The sequence below is a fragment of the Pleurodeles waltl genome, chromosome 12 (genome assembly GCF_031143425.1).
Source record: "Pleurodeles waltl isolate 20211129_DDA chromosome 12, aPleWal1.hap1.20221129, whole genome shotgun sequence".
Taxonomy (NCBI): domain Eukaryota; kingdom Metazoa; phylum Chordata; class Amphibia; order Caudata; family Salamandridae; genus Pleurodeles; species Pleurodeles waltl.
The window spans coordinates 245,235,872-245,255,355 of record NC_090451.1 but is presented as its reverse complement, the minus strand read 5'-3'; the positions used below and the strand labels follow the sequence as shown (position 1 = coordinate 245,255,355).

General features: G+C 42.9%; 1 protein-coding gene across 1 annotated transcript in view; it reads right to left on the bottom strand.

Moving 5' to 3' along the window:
* ZNF507 (zinc finger protein 507) overlaps nucleotides 1-19,484 on the bottom strand; it is a 94,287-nt gene that overhangs the window by 54,981 nt on the left and 19,822 nt on the right. The gene's annotated exons all lie outside the window — the stretch shown is intronic.

The following is a 19,484-nucleotide window of genomic DNA, read 5'->3' as shown; positions in this document are numbered from 1 at the left end:
ATTCCAAATCCAACAGGTCTCACCTATGAGAGGGCTATTGGTTTTGTACATTTCTTTTAGCCATGTTGTACAGCAGGGAGGCTGAAAGTTAGGGGGAAAAAGTGCTAGGACGCAGCCAGCGCGGGCTGCAAGGGCAGTGATCTGTTTTCTTAGCATGAGATTATTCCCTGCCTCCAGAAAAAAAAAAGATTTAAAAAAGAAGACAAAAAGAAGAAAAAAAAAATGAAAAACACCACACAAAAGGTCCAGTTACCTTACACCCAAAAGAAAGTTTACCGCTTTGGCACCACATAAAGGCAACACCAAAAAGGCCATACAGGGCAGAGGGCACAGTGCCGGCTGCATCTTTGTAGCATCTTGAAACCCGCTGGCATGAATTTTAGGCACTTTGTGCTGGGGGAATGGGGGGTGACAGGGGAAACCAGCAACGAAGCTGGCGGGGATGCACAGAGCAAGCAACAATGGAGGAAGGGCAGACAAGACAACCAAAAAACACAGGAGAAGGGTGGGATGCAAGACAAGCAACAATGCAGGAGAGAGGAAGTGGGTGCAAGTAAAAGGAAACAAAGTACCTCTGAAAGCGGCAAGTGGTATAAGGACACTAAGCAAGGGAAGCAGTACTTGGGCCATGCTCCAAGGTAGGACAAACGCAAAGAGAAAGTAAAGTCCCACTTGCTTAACAAATATAATTAGGGAAATGAAAGTGAAAATGAAGTCAACCAATGGCAAGTAATGGGCAGACTAAGTCCCCGAAATAAACAAAATGTCTTGCAAGCGACAGCGCATGAGCGGTCTCAAGCGAAACATGAATTATAGGATGTGGGAGGTGAGAAGAGGGCAAACTGTCAAAGAGTTGAAGGGGTCTGCCAAAGATACTGAAGTGCATAAAACAACTGACTATGCCTCCAAAACATCTGTCCTCCCCGCGGAGAAACACCGTTTGCCTTGCAGCCTTTACCATACAGGATCTTTATCATGCAGGACCTTTACCACAATAGGTAAGTACCATACAGGTATTTGTACCTTAACCACATAGTGCTTTCCTACACAGGTAAGTGTATTTTGTTTAAAATAACATACTTTTCATGTTCCTGATTAAAGTTCTGAGATGGGTGGAAGTAAAAGGAGGTGAGTGTGACTTGAGGGTTCGGAGATAGGCAGAGGTAAAGTAAAGGGCAGTGAGTAGGCCTTGAGGTTTCAGGGGTGGGTAAAGGTAAAGAGAAGTGAGGATGACCTGAAGGTTCAGAGGTGGGCAATGGTAAAATGAGGTGAGGTTGACTGGACTGGATAGTATGATATGGACTGTAACTGTACACTATAGTATGGTATAATAGTATGGACTGTCACTGTATTTTAGGCTATGGCCTGTTATTGTAAGGTAAAGTATAGTACAGTTTGTTACATAATATGGTATGTTATGATCTGTTATTGTACACTATGGTATATCATAGCCTGTTATTGTATAGTATATTATGGTTGGTGTCTGGTATGCTATGGCCTGTTATTGAGGTGTACAACCTATGAACTTCTAACAGTATGCATAGACATGCATCTAAATCAAATCAAATCAAATCATTAGCATTTATAAAGCGCGCTACTCACCTGTGCGGGTCTCAAGGCGCTAGGGACAAAGGGGGTGGTTATCGCTGCTCGAACAGCCAGGTCTTTAGGAGTCTCCGGAAAGCGGAGTGGTCCTGGGTGGTCCTGAGGCTGGTGGGGAGGGAGTTCCAGGTCTTGGCCGCCAGGAAGGAGAAAGATCTCCCACCCGCCGTGGAGCGTCGGATGCGAGGGACGGCGGCGAGTGCGAGGCCAGAGGAGCGGAGGGGGCGGGTGGGGACGTAGAAGTTGAGCCGTCTGTTGAGGTATTCCGGTCCCTTGTCGTGGAGGGCTTTGTGTGCGTGGGTGAGAAGTCGGAAGGTGATCCTTTTGCTGACTGGGAGCCAATGCAGGTGTCTCAGGTGTGCGGAGATGTGGCTGTTGCGGGGTACGTCGAGGATGAGGCGGGCTGAGGCGTTTTGAATGCGTTGCAGGCGATTTTGGAGTTTGGCGGTGGTCCCAGCGTAGAGGGTGTTGCCGTAGTCCAGGCGGCTCGTGACGAGGGCGTGGGTCACGGTTTTTCTGGTGTCGGCGAGGATCCAGCGGAAGATCTTGCGGAGCATGCGGAGGGTGAGGAAGCAGGCGGAGGACACGGCGTTGGCTTGCTTGGTCATGGTGAGAAGGGGGTCCAAGATGAAGCCGAGGTTGCGGGCGTGGTCTGCGGGGGCGGTGCGGTGCCGAGGGCCGTGGGCCACCAGGAGTCGTCCCAGGCGGACGGGGTGTTGCCGAGGATGAGGACTTCAGTTTTTTCAGAGTTCAGCTTTAGGCGGCTGAGCCTCATCCAATCTGCGACGTCCTTCATACCCTCTTGTAGGTTGGTCTTGGCGCTGGCGGGGTCCTTGGTGAGGGAGAGTATAAGTTGGGTGTCGTCGGCGTAGGAGGTGATGATGATGTCGTGCTTGCGTACGATGTTAGCGAGGGGGCTCATGTAGACATTGAAGAGTGTCGGGCTGAGTGATGAGCCTTGAGGTACGCCGCAGATGATCTCAGTGGGTTCTGAGCGAAACGGAGGGAGGTAGACTCTTTGGGAGCGGTTTACGAGGAAGGAGGCGATCCAGTCCAGGGCCTGGTCTTGGATCCCGGTAGGGTGCGGTGACAGACGGTGTCAAAGGCAGCCGAGAGGTCGAGAAGAATGAGGGCGACTGTTTCACCGTTGTCCATCAGGGTTCTGATGTCGTCTGTGACTGAGATGAGGGCAGTTTCAGTGCTGTGGTTGGTTCGGAATCCAGTCTGTGAGGGGTCGAGCAGGTTGTTGTCTTCCAGGAAGGTGGTCAGCTGTTTGTTGACGGTCTTCTCTATTACTTTGGCTGGGAAAGGCAGAAGGGAGATGGGGCGGAAGTTTTTCAGGTCGCTCGGGTCAGCCGTAGGTTTCTTTAGTAGGGAGTCTAGGCAAGCAGCAATATCTCCGGTTAGTACAATTTAGAAACATGAACCGTAAGCGGATTTCAAAACGTATTGCATGTTTATTTGTGGTCTACTTTGCTTTGTAGCAGCGATCTGTCCCCAAATAATACATCAATGGCTCCACAGAGTACATAAATCACCTGCTCAAGAAAGTATACATATTTAGAGGTAGGCACACCAGGGACTTCTTATAGCAAGCTTGGCCAGATCCGGGCTAGGCTCGTCTCCAACAGCAAACACAAGAGCCAAGCCATCAGAATACTCAGAAAACAAATGTCACGTAAAGGTACGAGTCAGAACCTTTCGGATTAAAAATAAACGTGTATGTTTCATATTAGTACAAAAATTATATCATGACACTGTAGTTTATAAACCCGCATTTTTCCACTTCCAGTTCCATCACAGTATTGTCTCAAGTGAACCATGGGATGACAAGTGCACTGTATTATTAGCCAATAATGCTATATGTCAAGCTGCATTATTGACTATTAAACGGTGCATCTATAAGCTATCTATAAGAGTACAACAATATATTAAGATATAAAAAAGTCACTACAAATACATTCAAACATGACAAAATATGTATGCCTGGGTATGCAGGTGAGGTTTTCTATATACAGGATTATGGGTTTATGCTTCTGCTTATAAGAATATATATATATATATATATATATATATATATATATATATATATATATATATATATATATATATATATATATAAATAAAAAACAAACATTCTGTGTAAATTTCTGCACAAATTAGTGTATGACCGGCCGGGTAAGAATGTGCATATATGTGCGCACACACACGGCTGGATCTATCTGCGTTATACTAATCACACCGCAAGAGTGAAGATCGGACCCCTATTTTAAAGGGTCTAGGAGCAAAAGGCTGGGTTGACCCTGTTCCCACTCATTTCTTCTGGCTCTTGAAACATTCATGACCAAAATACAAACTCAGGGGCAAGATTGGGAAATACCAATCAATGAACGTATGCACCCAGATCCCTATATGTAGATGACATGCTCATTTTTTATAGGAGATATACAAGCTAACTCAAATTTTCTAGTGAAAACGATAAGGAAGGTTGGCGGTTTAGCTGGGCTCAATGTCAACCAGAAGATTTTGCTCATTTGTCCCATCAAGCATAATTTACCAGAATGCATAATCCGATTGGGGAATGGTTAAATAACATGGGCCATTACATTGTAAATTTTGTTAATCTCGTTCTGGACCTCCCACATGCAATGGCAGAAAGAATAACCCTATCAAAAATGGTGAGGCTCCCTCGCCTCTTGTATTTCTTCACCAACCTCCTGGTCCTTGATCCATCCATGAACATTCTGTAACATCGACTTTTTTCTGACTGACCTTATATGGGGATAGTGTAGGCATAGAGTGAGTGGCACCATCTAAATTAAAACTTTCAATCCACAGGGGGGTGGTAGGCAAGCTTCACATTTTTCCAATTATTATTTTGCCATGCAGTTCCAGTGGGTAGCACACTGGCTGGCGGGATACCAGCTGTGGGAGACAGAACTATCCCCTGTACAGATACATGAAGACAGACTACTTACAGCATAGCTTCCTGGCACTACCTACCTGGGACCACACTCACTTCTACTGAACACTGCCCAGGGTTGTTTGAAACAAGGTTTCCCTCATGCTGTATCACAGAGAACAACTCTCTACTCCTGCCTCTTAAAATAATCCCGGTAAGTTGCACTATACTTACAACCAAGTTGTTGGTGGCATGGGGGGTGACAGCCGGAGTTAACACGTTAGGAGATATGTTCTCCGGCGGGACCCTCCTGACCTTCCAGGAAATAGGTGACCAATATGCCCTCCATGAAGCCTCCTTCCTATGCTACTGCGCTATAAAGCGTGCACTGATCCTACACTGTAAACATAAATGAGCGGAAGCCAAACACCAACCCTCTCCTCTATACCCTGCATACTACTGGCCTTGGTAAATGCCTAATGCATGGTTTTGCAAGTCGTTCCAAAGAAACCTGGCAGTGGCTATCGCAGAGCTGAGAAACGGGTGGGAGGACTCCCTAGGGCAGGCATTCAATTATTCCATATGGCCAAGAATCCTACACTATCTCATCAAAATCCCCAGGAACGCCCATTTTAAATGCATCCAATTTCATATCCTGCAGACCTTACTTGACCCTCATAGGTTACATCTTGCCCCTACAGGCAGACATAATCCATATGTTCTGGGCATATTCGGCACAGCAATAGTTTTTTTTTGGTGGTGGTGGTGTTGGTGGTGAGGGGGGGGGGGGGGGGAAGGGGGGAGGAGAATGGGGAGAAAAGATGTCAACTATTACAAGAGTCACTAAAATGCCAGACCATGGTCACTGTTCAAACCTACCTGCGATGGAGAGGGCAAGGGTGACAGAGAAGAGTGCAAAAGAACAGTTGTTATTTACTGGACACAATCCTCCAAAGCCTTACAGAACAGTCCAAAAATGACTCTAGACCACCACAATGAACACATACCCCAGTTCAAACCAGACGAAACTTGACCACCATAGTGTCCCCTTATTTGCAAGAATGTTGAGTACATATACTGAGGTCTAAACCAGTGAGACACTCATTTCAACAGTAAGGCTTCTGACCCGAAACCCCATTTGACACTAAGTGACCCCTTGTATTGCTCTATCCCTAGAGGCTCTGACATCTATTCGCAAAGAAGAAGCAGCAAGCTTATCCTATTTCCTCCCATGGTGGGATTTCTGGGTGTGGTGGCCAGAGGTATCTATCACGATTTTTGTTTTGTCTTGTGCGGTTGGAAAGTTAAGCCTTTTTTTATTAATTATCTGTACAATTCTATACCAATGGGCTAAATGAGTAGTACACTGCCTATATAATGTAAGACCGCAATAACAAATGAGAAATGCAACACAAAGTTTACACTATTTACTGACTGTAATTCCCACATGCAAATACATATATGCCGTCTAGTTGAAAAATGGCAATAAAAACATACAGAGCATGAACGAAACAGGAATCAGTGTTTCATAATAAAATTATGAATGCAAAATCCCGGTCTTAACGTATTTTAAAACATACATTTTTAAAGTGTTTGATTTAAAAAACAAAACAAACAACAAAAAAAAACCTCTGCAGTGAATTATCATTAGGTTTAAACTAAAAAGAGAAACGAAGTAGTCATTTCCCGTTTTCCTTCTTTTATAGTTCCTGTAAAAACCACAGACAAGAATGCGGTATTGTTAGTGGTTTTCTTACTAGCCGCAAAAATGTACCTACAAATAGATCTGCATGTTATTTTTTCACTCATGGAAAGTGTGACCTCAGCTAAGCATGGCTACATCCAGACTGGCGGGGACCTGAAGCAATACGTGGCAAGAGAGAGGCTCTCCCAACTTTTCTTTAATACTCTTCGGGCCCAGTTCTTTTAAAAAGAAAAAGCAAATCTGTACTTCTAGATTAAGTCCCTCACTTGGCTGCAGTTTAACACTTTTTTAAACAAATGACCAGTTTTACCAAGAATACTCCTAGGAACGTGTGACTTAAATGGTTTGCAGCACTATTCCTGGAAACTTTCTGAGAATTCTCAGTTAATGCAAGTGGACAGCTTCACATACACTAGCAACCATAGTGTGCAACAACATTTGAGATAATGTACTTGCACTGTTACAACTGCACTTGTATCTTCCGTCGCGTTTCCGGCTGGTGGTATTTCTTCCTCGGTGGAGAAACTTGTTCACACAAATTTACTGTTACGCTTTCCTTTTCACCCTGGTAACAGTCAGGGTCCGAATTGCCAATAGTGCAGTCTGGCAGTGCTACAATGGTTGGTGTGACAATTCCGGATGTGGGCATGATTTTTGGCTGTTTGGGACATATTTTATGATCTTGAGGGCTAGTTTCATTGTTGGTTTCCCTGAAATTACCACAAACATTGCCTCCAGCAAGCACGAAGGCATTCAGTCTCCCACATCTTGCAAAAACATACAACCTTTACATTTCAAAAAACTGTCCGATTTTGCAAAGTGTGAGTGACGTTTTCAGTGATCTGATTCACTAATAGAGCATCTTTTATTTTTTGTTCCTGCACTTATGTTCCATACCAGTCCGACCCTGGTAATAGTAAGAGATTTGGGCCCCAATTATGAGTTTGCCGGGCGGCGGAGGCCGTCCACCAAGCTCATCCCGCCATTAGACCACCTATGCGGCCAGAAGACCGCTGGCCCGAATACAAATTCCTGCCAGCCAAGTGGGGAACAGGGCTTAACATTGATGCCAGCTCGTAATCGAGCCAGTGGCAATGTGGCGGTGTGCGGGTGCAGCAGCACCTGTCACGCTTTCCACTGCCCGTAAGTCAATGCGCGACGGGGCTGTCCATGGGGGCCCCTGCACTGCCCATGCCAGGTGCACAGGCAGTGCAGGAGCCCCAGATGCCCGCATTTCGCCAGCCTTTCCATGGCAGTTCAACCGGCATGAAAAGGCTGGCGGAATGTGGAGTCGTAACCTGCCCGGATGGCACTGCTTGCAGCGCCACCCTGGCAGATGTCAGCCACCGAAACAGCCAGGCTGTCGACCGGCGGCAACCTGGTGGTGTCGGCGGTGAGACCGAGGCTGCTCTGCCACAACTGTAATGTGGTGGTCGGACTGCCACGACTGCAGCGGTCCGACCACCACCGCTGAGGGCCTTACTCTTGGTAAGGGTAAAAGTAAATCCTATCTTACATAGGGTCAAATCTGTGACTGCTTCAGGGCAGGAACTGGTCATTGAGAAGTCTGTTAAGCTGCAGGTTTGTGGGTGCTAAACTTTAAAGGGTTGCCTACCCCGAAACAACCATTGATCACCACTGGGATTTAATGTGCTTGTGCACAATATTACATCTTTTAAAAAACATGGATGTAAATACAGAACTAGAAATGTTACCCTGCTGCACTAAGCGTCCTGAACAAGAGCAGAAAAGGAAAAGTCAAAAAAGGAAGGAAAATTTTGGAAGGTGGGGGGCAAGTCTTACAAAGTTTAATAAAACTCTAAATTAGACCTTTGTGGGCTTCACTAAAAAAAAGTTACAGGTAGTTTCACACATTGCAGAGAAACACAAACAACAACTTCTAGGTGTGTTACTGGCTGGATGGCGGTGGTGAGGTAATACTCATCCCCAAATTCATTGAAAGCGAAGTGCAACAGGTTTCCCTGTAGGTGGAAATATTTTCCTCGAGAAGGATAAAAATAAATAAAAAAAAATGAAAATGTAATATTCAACACAAATCTAATACGGATATATTTCCTCTTCTTGGGTTTAGGATTTACATCTAAAACAGGAACAGACGTGTGTTATCCTTTCTATAGAAATAGAACCAAAGTGTCTTACTGTAAAAGACCAAAAGGTTGATAAAGACCCAGACAGCCACAAGTCTACCAGCTAATAACTTGAAGCAAGAGTACAAAAATGTGACTCCTAACTCTGAGGAGCTTAGTATAAACAAAGAGACCTCCAATATCCAGTTGGAGCAAATGCATGCACTGTGCAACAATCACAAGGTGGGTGTTGTAGGAAAGATTTCAGGGACCTGGGTCAAACATAATTATTCTAAATTTCTAACCACTCTGCAGACAAATAGGTTAAGTTCATTCTCAAGGTGGTTAATCAGGAGACTTTCCTTTAGGAAGGGAACTAAATAGGGTGCATTGTAAAGAGCATAACAATGGGAGCAGCACTTATACATCTGAGCTAAGTACATTGAAAAAAATACAATATCACACCCTACTTGTGCAAAAGAAACTAACATTTTAAGAGCTTAACTGGACAACAATGCAGGAGGCAAAAGTGCAGGGTAATTGGGAAAATTCTGGTACTCGGTTAACACTGAGTTTAGGACATCTTCTGAAAGTCTGAAGGCCTAAGCCTCTGAAGAACAATGTCAGTTTATTATGGCAGTTATAAAGATCCTCACCCAAAAAAACGCTCATACTGCATAATATCTCAGGGATTCAAATTCCAACTTGGAGTTACTGCAGGTGGAACGTAATACAGCTGGGTTAATTTGAAATACGAAACAGTCAAGGGCAAGAGGCCGCACTGCTTTATAGCTATTTATAGCTATTTCCTTTACAATTATTCTCCCAACTCCCCACTCTTTTTTTTTTTTTCTCTCTCTCTCTCTCTCTCTTCCCCCCCCGCAAAATGGGTCACTTCCAGGGGACAGATCTCAGACACCTGGCATGATGCTATAGTCAAACCGCATACCATGCCAAAGCATATAGCATTAATCACAAAGCTGCTTCTACAACAATGCTTTGGACGTTACTGAAGGTACACCTTACATCTTTGTCTTTCTGCGCAGACTGGGGAGTTCATGACAGGGGTGTGGAATTCCTATAACCCAATGCCAAGTATATATTGTTTGGGGTCAATGACAGCAAGTTTTCATGTTTGTATTGTCCTTGGTATAAGTAGCCTAACCCCCTGCAGCAAACCCTTTGGTTGCCGGTTTACTGGGAAGGAAACTGTCTGCAGGGGAGGTAATATTTGTGTCCATATGTTAACGCTGTACAAACATTTATTCATGGTTCATTAATGCAAAGCTGTCATTATTACGAAACGTTGTAAGGTCACACTGCACTACTGACAGTGGTTACAGTAAAAAAAATAAAAAAAATAAAATAAAAAAAGTGTTCACAAGTTTGAAAGTTCAACAATATGAGGCTATGTATAACACTCCAAGAATGCTGTCTGATTAGATGCAAATGTCTGCAGAAGCTAATAAGCAAGATTGATGATTATTTGCTTTCAAAATAAAGTGTTTAGGAAAAAATGCAAGTAGGGAAAAAGAGTTTTGCTAAATTAGTGTGGAATTTTAGGTACTATTTCCTTGAAGCATCATATAGTAAAATGTGTTGATGTATGCTAGTATTTGCAAAAAATATTCTTAATGGTAAAATCAATGCTCCCATTTTCAACAAGATTATGGGACACATGAAAATAAACAAGCACAAAGCCAACCTAGCAGACACTGGAGATCAGTCTGTTGGTTTTGTCAATGCGTGTCTTGTTTTGACATAGCTTTTGTAACACTTTATTGCTGTGGGGGCTACCAGGCTCTCTCCATTGTAACACACATTCGGGAAAGGAAAAAAAACACAAGCATTTTCAATGCAATAGGTCTTGCATTTGCTTGAGTTAGGGCTGTTGGCACTGGAAATCCATAAATTGACTTTTCTTGCCACATAAATTGGTCAACCCTGCCTTATAATTACGTGCTTTACCGCCATATAATTCCAGTGGCCCTGCATATAACTAAAGCACTTCCATTTACCTTTTTCCTCTATCTGCAGAAAAAAATGGAAATGTTGCCATTGAGCAGCCTAATTTAAATCTTCCATGCTAATTCCAAAAGAATACCACTTTCACCACCCCACCATCAGAGTTGCTGTCTGGTTAACGGAATCCCCCCCAAAAAAGACACAAGACAGCCACAGAGGAGAAATAAACTAGAAGGGTATCCAAAGGATATCAAGAGTGTTCAAACAGTCATAATTGTAATAAGGATGTTAGGTGGGCCAGAATTATGGTCATAATTGTAATAAAGAGATTATTAAAACATATACAATTATCACATTAACCTTTATCAGAAATACACTTTTGGCATTAGACTGTAAAGCTCAAAACAGCCCCTAGAGGGCAAGACAACAAAAATATAATTTGTAAGAATCATGGTCATGTAACTACATTAGTCCTTAGAGGGCATAAGCCCATGAAAAAGCTGAACAAGAGAAAGTAATGCACTGTAACCATATATTTGGCCCAGAGAGTTTTTAGGGCTACCAGGTCTACTGCAATGATACTACAAACAATTCCTTTAAAACAAAACTTCTCCAAGCTACACAACAAAAGTTCTAGCCACTAGAAAACTTAAAAGACATTGAATGGTGGGGATGGGTTATTATTCTGGAGTCCCCACTAACAGTGTGTGGGCTCAGAGATGATGTAGACAGAAAGAGCACATTGTGATCAATGTTTTGAAGGTGGTCCCATTGTCCCAGGCCCACCACAGGCTGAATTATGAGCAAAAATGTTTTGTAAACGTAATGCCCTGCAAAGCATAATGGGGCAGGTTTCCGTGCCAGAAATATTTTAAATAGCTCAGATTGTAATGCTTAGAACAGCCCATAGAGGATACCACAATGAAAATAGCATTTGTGAGAAACATGGTCACGTAACAATATAGTTAAAGAAAATGGCAATAAATAATACAAAAAAAAAGGAAATAAATAATGCAGATTGACCATATATGTAGCCCCTAGAGGGCATGGTGCATTACATATTTTCAAAGGCGGCAGACCTATAGTAGTATTATTACAAAGAAGGCCCTCAAAACACAAGCTATTTTCAGCTGGAAAACAAAAGTTCCAGCTATGAGAATGCTTAAAAAGTCTCAGAATAGTGGGAGGAGTTATTACTTTGGGGTTTCCCACTAACCTAAGGTGAGGACCCAAAGATGATTTAGACAGAAAGTGTGTCATGCTGAACGTTTTGGTGGTAGTCCTATTGTCCTAGGACCACCAAAGACTGAGTTATGGCCAAAAATGTTGTGAAAAAGAGTGCTTACAATGCATTATGGGTCGAGTTTTCCCAGAGTGCAGTGTATATTATAGTATGGGCTCTCCAGCTGTGTCGCTTTTGCTTCAAGGGTTTCTGTTTTACATAAAGCATTTAACAATTTCAAGTGTTTTCAGGGGAGAGGCACAAGAAACTAATCTGATTAGGTAACTGTGAACAATATAACCTGAGCTTCAATACCGCCAATAGAGTCATGCTGTTGAGCCTTTTCGCACCGTGAGATCCTATGCCGCCATGCAGCACGATGGGGAGAGACGAAAAAGAAAAAATAGTTTGCCCACGCTGATGTATATCAGCAATTGTTCAATAATCCATGTAACAGGGAGGTGTGACAAAAAGAGCCTCAATGTGGAACAAACAAAGCAATTACCAATGACACCAAGTGATTCTTGAAAGGCAAGCTCATGAATGAGCAAAAAGTGATGGGAGTGGGCACGGTTAAAAGCCCACAATACTTACAACAGGTCAGAGCATTTATGTGCTCGACCTAAAAAAAATTTGGTCTTAAACAGCATACATTGCCACAGTACTTTCTGGCATTAAACAAAACTACTTTGTGTGCCAGTATGCTCCTCGTGGAAGAGCAGAATACTATCACTCAGTACAGTTAGCTGATAGATGGATAAAGACAGAAATATAGTTTTAATAAAAACAAAATGATTTGGTTAACGCCAGACGTAATTAGGGGCCCAATTTGTTAAAAAAGTCACAAAGTGCACCCATGGTATATTTCTTTGCATTAGTGGCTTTCATGAATGCACAAGAATTTACAGAAGTAGACTAGGAACTCATAATCCTAGAAAATATTTGTGGACTGTATTTCAGCGCGAGCAAATATAGATTTGTACATGCAAAAATCTATTAAGTGCTTACAAGTTCACTTTCCCTCCATCCACTTTATAACCAAACCTGGAAGAACTTCTACTTCTGCCCTTGTGAGGAGTAAATTTCCAACCTTTCTCCGAAGGAGGAAAGTTTAGAGAAGAGTTGTCAGAATCCTTAAATCATGCAAGTTAGTAAATGTGCACAGACTCCAAGGCATTCCAGCCCTGGAACTATTGCTTAGTGCTTCCTCCACCTCCAGTATGTAGATCTGAGGAATGATGGCAAAATAAAGAAACTGCTAAAGAAAGGCTTGAAATTGCTCGTATTCAGCCCTAAGACAGTATTAGCTGGAGCAAAATGTTTTTACCTACTTACATTTTTTTAATGAACATTTTATTTTGAAAGCAAATAATTATCAATCTTGCTTATAAGCTTCCATAAACATTTGCATCTAATCAGAGAGCATTCTGGGAGCATTATATATAGCCTAATATTGTTAAGCTTTCAAACGTGTGTACACATTATTTGTTCCCACTGGAACCACTGTTAGTAGTGCAGTGTGACCTTACAACGTTTCATAAGAGCGCTCACCCTAATAATAAAGGCTTTGCATTGATGAACCATAAATGAAAGTTTCAACAGCATTAATATATGGATACAAATATTACCTCACCTGTAGAGTTTCCTTTCCTGTAAACTGGCAGCCAAAGGGTTTGTGCTGCAGGGGGTTAGGCTACTTGCACCAAAGACAAAATAAACATGAAAACTTGTTGACCTTGACCCCAAACAATATATCTTGGGAATTGGGCCATAGGAATTCCACACCCCTGGACTTTAGATTACTGAATAATGAACACAGTATAAACACCTAAGAATGAGGAAAAATAAAAATAATAGTATTTTAAAGGGAAAAACATTCCCAAAATAAATTGTCTTACTAGTCCTCACACAGAATCACACTTCTTTTTTGGGTCATGTGCGTGTGATCAGGCAAAAAGCTCTAAGTCACAGTACACAACAACCAACACCTGAAGTGTGCTGACCCACTTCTCTATTCAGTAGGCTCTGGGGGGTAGACGCAAAATGTGAATGGTAGCTGAACTGACCAATAGAAGGAGAGGGAAAAGCTAACTCTAGGCTAGACAGATAAAATACAGCCACTAACCAGTTCCCTCCAAAGCTAAAGTTTAAACTCCTAAGGCCTCCCATCAACTTCTGGTCATCAGCTCATTGATTAGCGTGACCTTTCAAACTCTGCGTGTGCCCTACTGCAAGCCATTGTGTATGAGTCTACCCCATGGGTGAAGTCAGATCGAGTAATCAATCTGCTACGACTCTTCACTAAATATCCAAACACACATTAAATTCAGACTGAGCAGTACAACTGTAAAAGGTATTCCTCCGGGGTGAGGGCTGTGGGAAGAATAAGTAACAGGTGCTTTATTTGAACTTCCACTAATGACAAAAAAGTGCTGATAAAGCTTCATCGGCAGTTCTGTAATTTGAAGAACGGTGTTCCATGTTACGTTTAATCTGCTATATAGGTGTGTGCTATTCACAGAGGTTTGTTTGAACACATTATTTCCAATATTGACACTGTAAATGAAATCTCCAACTCCCTGTGTGCAGATTTGGCTCCAATAATACTGGAAAAAGTGAGAGGAGGAAGCTCAAGAAAAGAGGGGAGAGTTTCTTAATCAAGGGTTGTTTTAAGGCTTGTCGGGCGGGGGGCGGATGGTGGACCATCATCGTACACCTGTGCACTCCCAGCTGGTGCTGCCTTAAAGATGATGAGCACAGTTCCAGAAATTACATTATTTGGATCCAGGCAGTGTGCTTATTCCAACAAAAGCAGATTCAAAGGTCGCAGTTTATTAGAGGGACGATAATAAGTATTGTAGCCCATAAAAAATAAAGTGCAGACTTAGAGATTTAGAGGGGAGAATAGTTAAGAGACAGGTGGAAAGAGATTGTTATTGTAGACCTCAGGAATTGCTCGTCCTTGAAAAACAGCTTAGAGAGGCAAAGGAGGAGTTGGCTGGAAATCTAGATAGTGTTTTGCTGCAGAGATGGGAGACTAGTAAATTAGCTCACTATGATTATGGGGAAGGATGTGGGAAACACCTTACTTGGAAGATAAAGGTAGACAACACAATGTTTTTTAGGGGGATAAAACATACTGGTACGAGGGAGTGGTGCACTGAAGAGAGGGATATAGAATGGGCCATTGTTAAGCCTTTTCAGGAATTATATACTGAGGGTTTGGAGGTCTCGCAAGAGCAAATGGAGAACTGGTTATGAGGAGCATCACTCCTGAAGCTGGAGCCGAACCTAAAAGTTGAGTTAAATCACGAGATTAGTCAGAAGAGCTGTGGACAGCATTAAGGGAACAGAAAAAAGGAAAAGCAGAAGGCCCAGATGGGCTTCCAAACAAGTTCTTTATTTATGGCCCTGAAGGATCTTGTACTCCCAGTTCGTCTGAGATTCATGGAAGATATTTTTTGAAAAAGAGAATACCTTACGGCGCACATGGGATGAAGTCACAATAAATGTGATTTTGAAACCCAATAAGGACCCCAAGCTCTGTGAATGTTACAAATCAAACTCCTTGTTGAATTCCAACTATAAGATATAAACAGATTTTGGTAATAAGATTGGATACAGTGATTAGGGGCCTGGTTCATGAAAATCAAAAGAGCTTCATCAGGAGGCAACAGTTAAATGAGCTCACATATGATTTGGTAGAGAGAACTGACTTGGTTACGGAAGAGAATATACCTCTAACTATATTAGCATTTAAGGTCACCAAGGACTTTGACATTATGAGTTGGTCATATCTGCACACAACCTTAAAATATAATGACATGGTTGAGAATTTACAAGAGCAATTCAATTAATCTATAGAGAGCAGACTGCCAGAATTGCTGTGAACAGGAGGCTGACTGAACAGATAAATATAAGAGAGGGACTTTGTAGGGGTGCCCATTGCCGTCTTGCTGTTTAACTTACACATTGAGCTATTTGCCGAAAAGTTAAGGGAGAACCCAGGCACTGTACCCTTTGACCGCAATAGGTAGGAGAAGAAGGTTGTGTTATACATGGACGATTTGATGGTATGCACTTCAGACCTGCAGGGTCGTATCCTGTCTACAGCAGATAGTGAAGAATTTAGGGGACGTTTCTGGTAAAAGCACAAAAAAAAAAAAAAAACACTTGAGTGTTTTGGAACACTCCGTGTGATAGCCCTTTATTAATATAAAAAAATAGAAATTAGATACATTGGGGTGCTAGTAGTACAAGATCTGGGTGAGATGACAAGCTAATTTGTAAGAAGTTAGGACACAAACTGAAAAATTACTAAAATCATGGATGAGTCTGCTACTTACGAAGATAAGGAGAGTAAACATTATTAAAAAAAATTTAGTCTACCCAAGTTCACATTTCTTTTTAATACAATCCCCTATTATTAACAGTGGAGTGGTTTAGGAAGTTGAAGGGAGAAATATGCAGCTTCATCTGGGCCTCCAGAGGGGTTTGAATAGCTTGGAAAAAACTTCACAGGAGAACAATTAAAGGGGGTCGAGCTGCCCTGAACTTCCAATTTTTATGCTGGGTCTTAGCTGAAGAATGTGAGAGTTCTGATGAAGGAGGGGCGAGGGTGATTGGCAGGATTGAGCTATGTTTAGAGCAACGATAAGATGGGGACATGCATTTTTGGTATGAATTTAATAATTCTAAATGCTTCAAAAAACGAAAACTGCAGATTTTAAATGCAGCATGTAGGCTTTGGGTCCCAATTAGACGGGTGTTAAGGATGCCCTATTGCAGCAAATTAGCCCATATTTTGCTCTTGCTAGGAACTCCAGAATGCCTTAAGAATAACTTAGACTGACGCTGGGGTTAACAGATGGGACAGATCATCAAGGAAGACACCCCGATACCCTGGGAAAAAATGTCTTGGATCACTGGGGACTCGTTGTCTAGATTTAAATACTATCAGTTGGCCAGCTGGACTGCAGTAGGAGTCTATGGATGATCTCAATCGTGAACATCTAATACAAGCTAGCTCCCCCATTAAGAAAGGGATAGCTAGGTGGTACTGGATGGAGCCTTCACGCTGCCAGATTTAATTTGGAGAAGGGACCTCTAGACGGTGGAGGTTACATACGTCTGGCAATTATCTCTTTATACTTTATATGAATAAATAAAATCTGCATCTCTCAAAAAGAGAGATTTGTTTACACTGCACAGCCTATTGGACACCGAAAAGAATACTGAGGTTGGGCAATCAAGGGGTGAGGTCCTGTCCGAAACGCTGACTCAAGATGGTTGATGACCTACACATGTTCAAGCAGTGCCCAGTTATCCAGCTCTTCTGTCAGAAAGTAGGTATGGCTTTATCAAAGTTGTTGACTGGAGAAATTAAAGTAAGCCCTTCACTGGTGTTTTTTGGTATCTTGGAGGATAATCGTTAGTTGGTTAAATTACCTAAGACACCGAGATCAATTCGATTTGTATTGGTTTTCTTAGCAAGAAGGGAATTATGCATGAAATAGTTATCCTCGGTCTCCTTGGGTCTCAAGGACTGGGTAAAAATCACAATTTCGGGTATGTAGCTTGACAGCAATGATCCTACGTTGAGAAAGGAGGGGACGTGGTTGCCTTCTGAGAACAATTGGAGGAAGAAATAGACGGGGAGGCCCGAAACGTGAGCGGAGGGCTGTCCATTGATTAAGACTACAGTCCAACAGAAGAATGCCTTGGGCTCTTGTATATTTTCTCAAGTTCTGTTGGAAAATTCTTGCTCACGTGGAACGATTTGGCAGAGGAGTCAAGGTTCACGCAACTCATCTGGTGAGTAAGAGCCACCTGTTGTTAAATCAGGACTAAACAAACAAAAAAATGGATTCAAAGAGCTGAGGAGGGCCCGTATAGGAAGAAATAAGAGGTAAAAAGGAGGAGAAGTAAAGGAGACAACATTAGATGTTGATTGCCTGCAAAGCACTCATGCTGCTCAAAGATAGCTTCAAAGCACTGAGAAAGGAAACAAAGACAAAAGTTTGGAACGGAAGAGAGTTCTGGGATACAAGGAAAGGTGAACCCTGAGCTTCAAGTACAAACCCTGTGTTTTAAGTACATCACACTGTTAGAATTTTAACCATTGATTTCACCAGAGCAGGGCTGTCTGAAAAATACTGTTGTACTACAACTATCCCAGTGAAATCGAGAAGTCTATTACGAAAATAATTTTCCCCTAAACGATGCAAATTAGGAGCATTTTTTGCTGAAACTTGACTTCATGAACATATCACATGAAGCATTACGAAAAATTGCGTAAAACACAAAAAAGTATTTGTTTCTCAAGCAGAAAGCAATGTATAACCCCATTTACTTAATGGGAGGAGACGCATTTGACTAGAACTTGGAGAACAGAGTTTAAACAACAGTGTACCCTCTCAACCACATTGTGTAATTTATCAGTTCCTGTATCAATTAGATGCAAGAGTTCTAGAAATCAGACAACACTGCTATTCAGATACAAAAAAAAAAAAAAAAAAAAAAAAAAAAAAACAACAAAACTGATAAGACAACATGCAAAGGCATTTCTTTTGATAGAGCTGTTACAAGCCAAGAAGGAAATGCACCACATATTCTATTGGCAATACAAAAGGCATCACAACCATGAGTAGGGAGTCACAGAAAATTATTGCAGTGAGTGAACCAGGCTGTTTTCTTTGTTAGATGATGAATAATATCTGCGATTGCAGGAAGACTATCATGCACATGAAAGTCTACTGAAGATGGGTGTGTGCTATAGTCTAGAACAGTGTTTCTTAAACTTTTGACTTCTGCGGACCCCTATTTAATCACTACTGAACCCGGGGACCACCAATAAATCATTATTGGAATCCAAGGACCCCCACTAAATCAATACTAGAAGCAGGGGATCCCACCCTAAGTTTTTTCAATGATCGCAACTGCAAAAAATACACAAATAATACAGAAACAAGCGATCATCGTACAAATACACAAATGATTAATGTTCACAAACAAACTTTTTTTTTTTAAAATAACATTTTTAAATGGGACGGTTGGAGCATCTCTAAATTCAATGGAGGCCGCCGAGGCGTCAAGATGGCAGTCACACTTCAGAAGTGCTCCTGGCCTCTCCATCATCTGCCGCAGCTAGATCTGCCAGATCACCTTTGCTTTGGACTCCAGAGTCTGCCAAAGCTGCTGGGACTCCTGTGGCACTGACTGGGGCGCAGCGCAGGAGCCGGCATTGAGGGCGGACAAACTTTCTGGGTTCAAAGTGCCTTCACAGCATGGCGGCAGCAGCCTGAGCACTGGACCCGGGAGGATCATACCAACAGAGAGTGGGGTGTGGACGGGACCGGCAAGTGGGAGGTTTCTCGTATGCTGTCGAAGACTGAAGAGGACCCCGTTGGGCCCCCTCTTCTTGGCCCACTCATTGTGGGCACACCCCCACCCATGCGTTGTGGGCTGGGGAAAAGAAAAGGTGAGCCACCATAGCCTGAGGTCTGTGTGCTGGCTAGGCCTGAAGAGGGCAACCGGAGGGCTGGCGGGACCAAGGCGAGTGCCTCCTGTTTGCTGTCTGTGACCTGAGAAGGACGGTGAGTCCTCCTCCCTGCTGATGCCCCTTTCCCCAGTCCACTCTCGGTGGCACTCCCACCCTTGCGGTGAGGGGCGGGAGAGGGAGAGGTGGGCCAATGTAACTCAAAGCTTGGGTGCTGGCTGCTCCGGATGCAACATCCCAGCCAGGTGGTTTGGAGCGGGATGATAAGAGATTCAAACGGAGCCTGCCGCTGAAATAGAAACACAGACAGGGTCTAAGTGTTGAAAGCCTGCCACCCACCAAAAGTGTTTAAAGGAGTTGGATGGACTGAGACTCTGGCCCCCTCCTTGTCAATAGGTCTCACTGTGGCGCAACGGCTGTGAGGCGTCCTGGGCCCGCCACAGGTGAAGAGTGTGAGCTGAACTGGACCAGGCTGCACAAAGCAGACCAGGGGAGTAGACCTG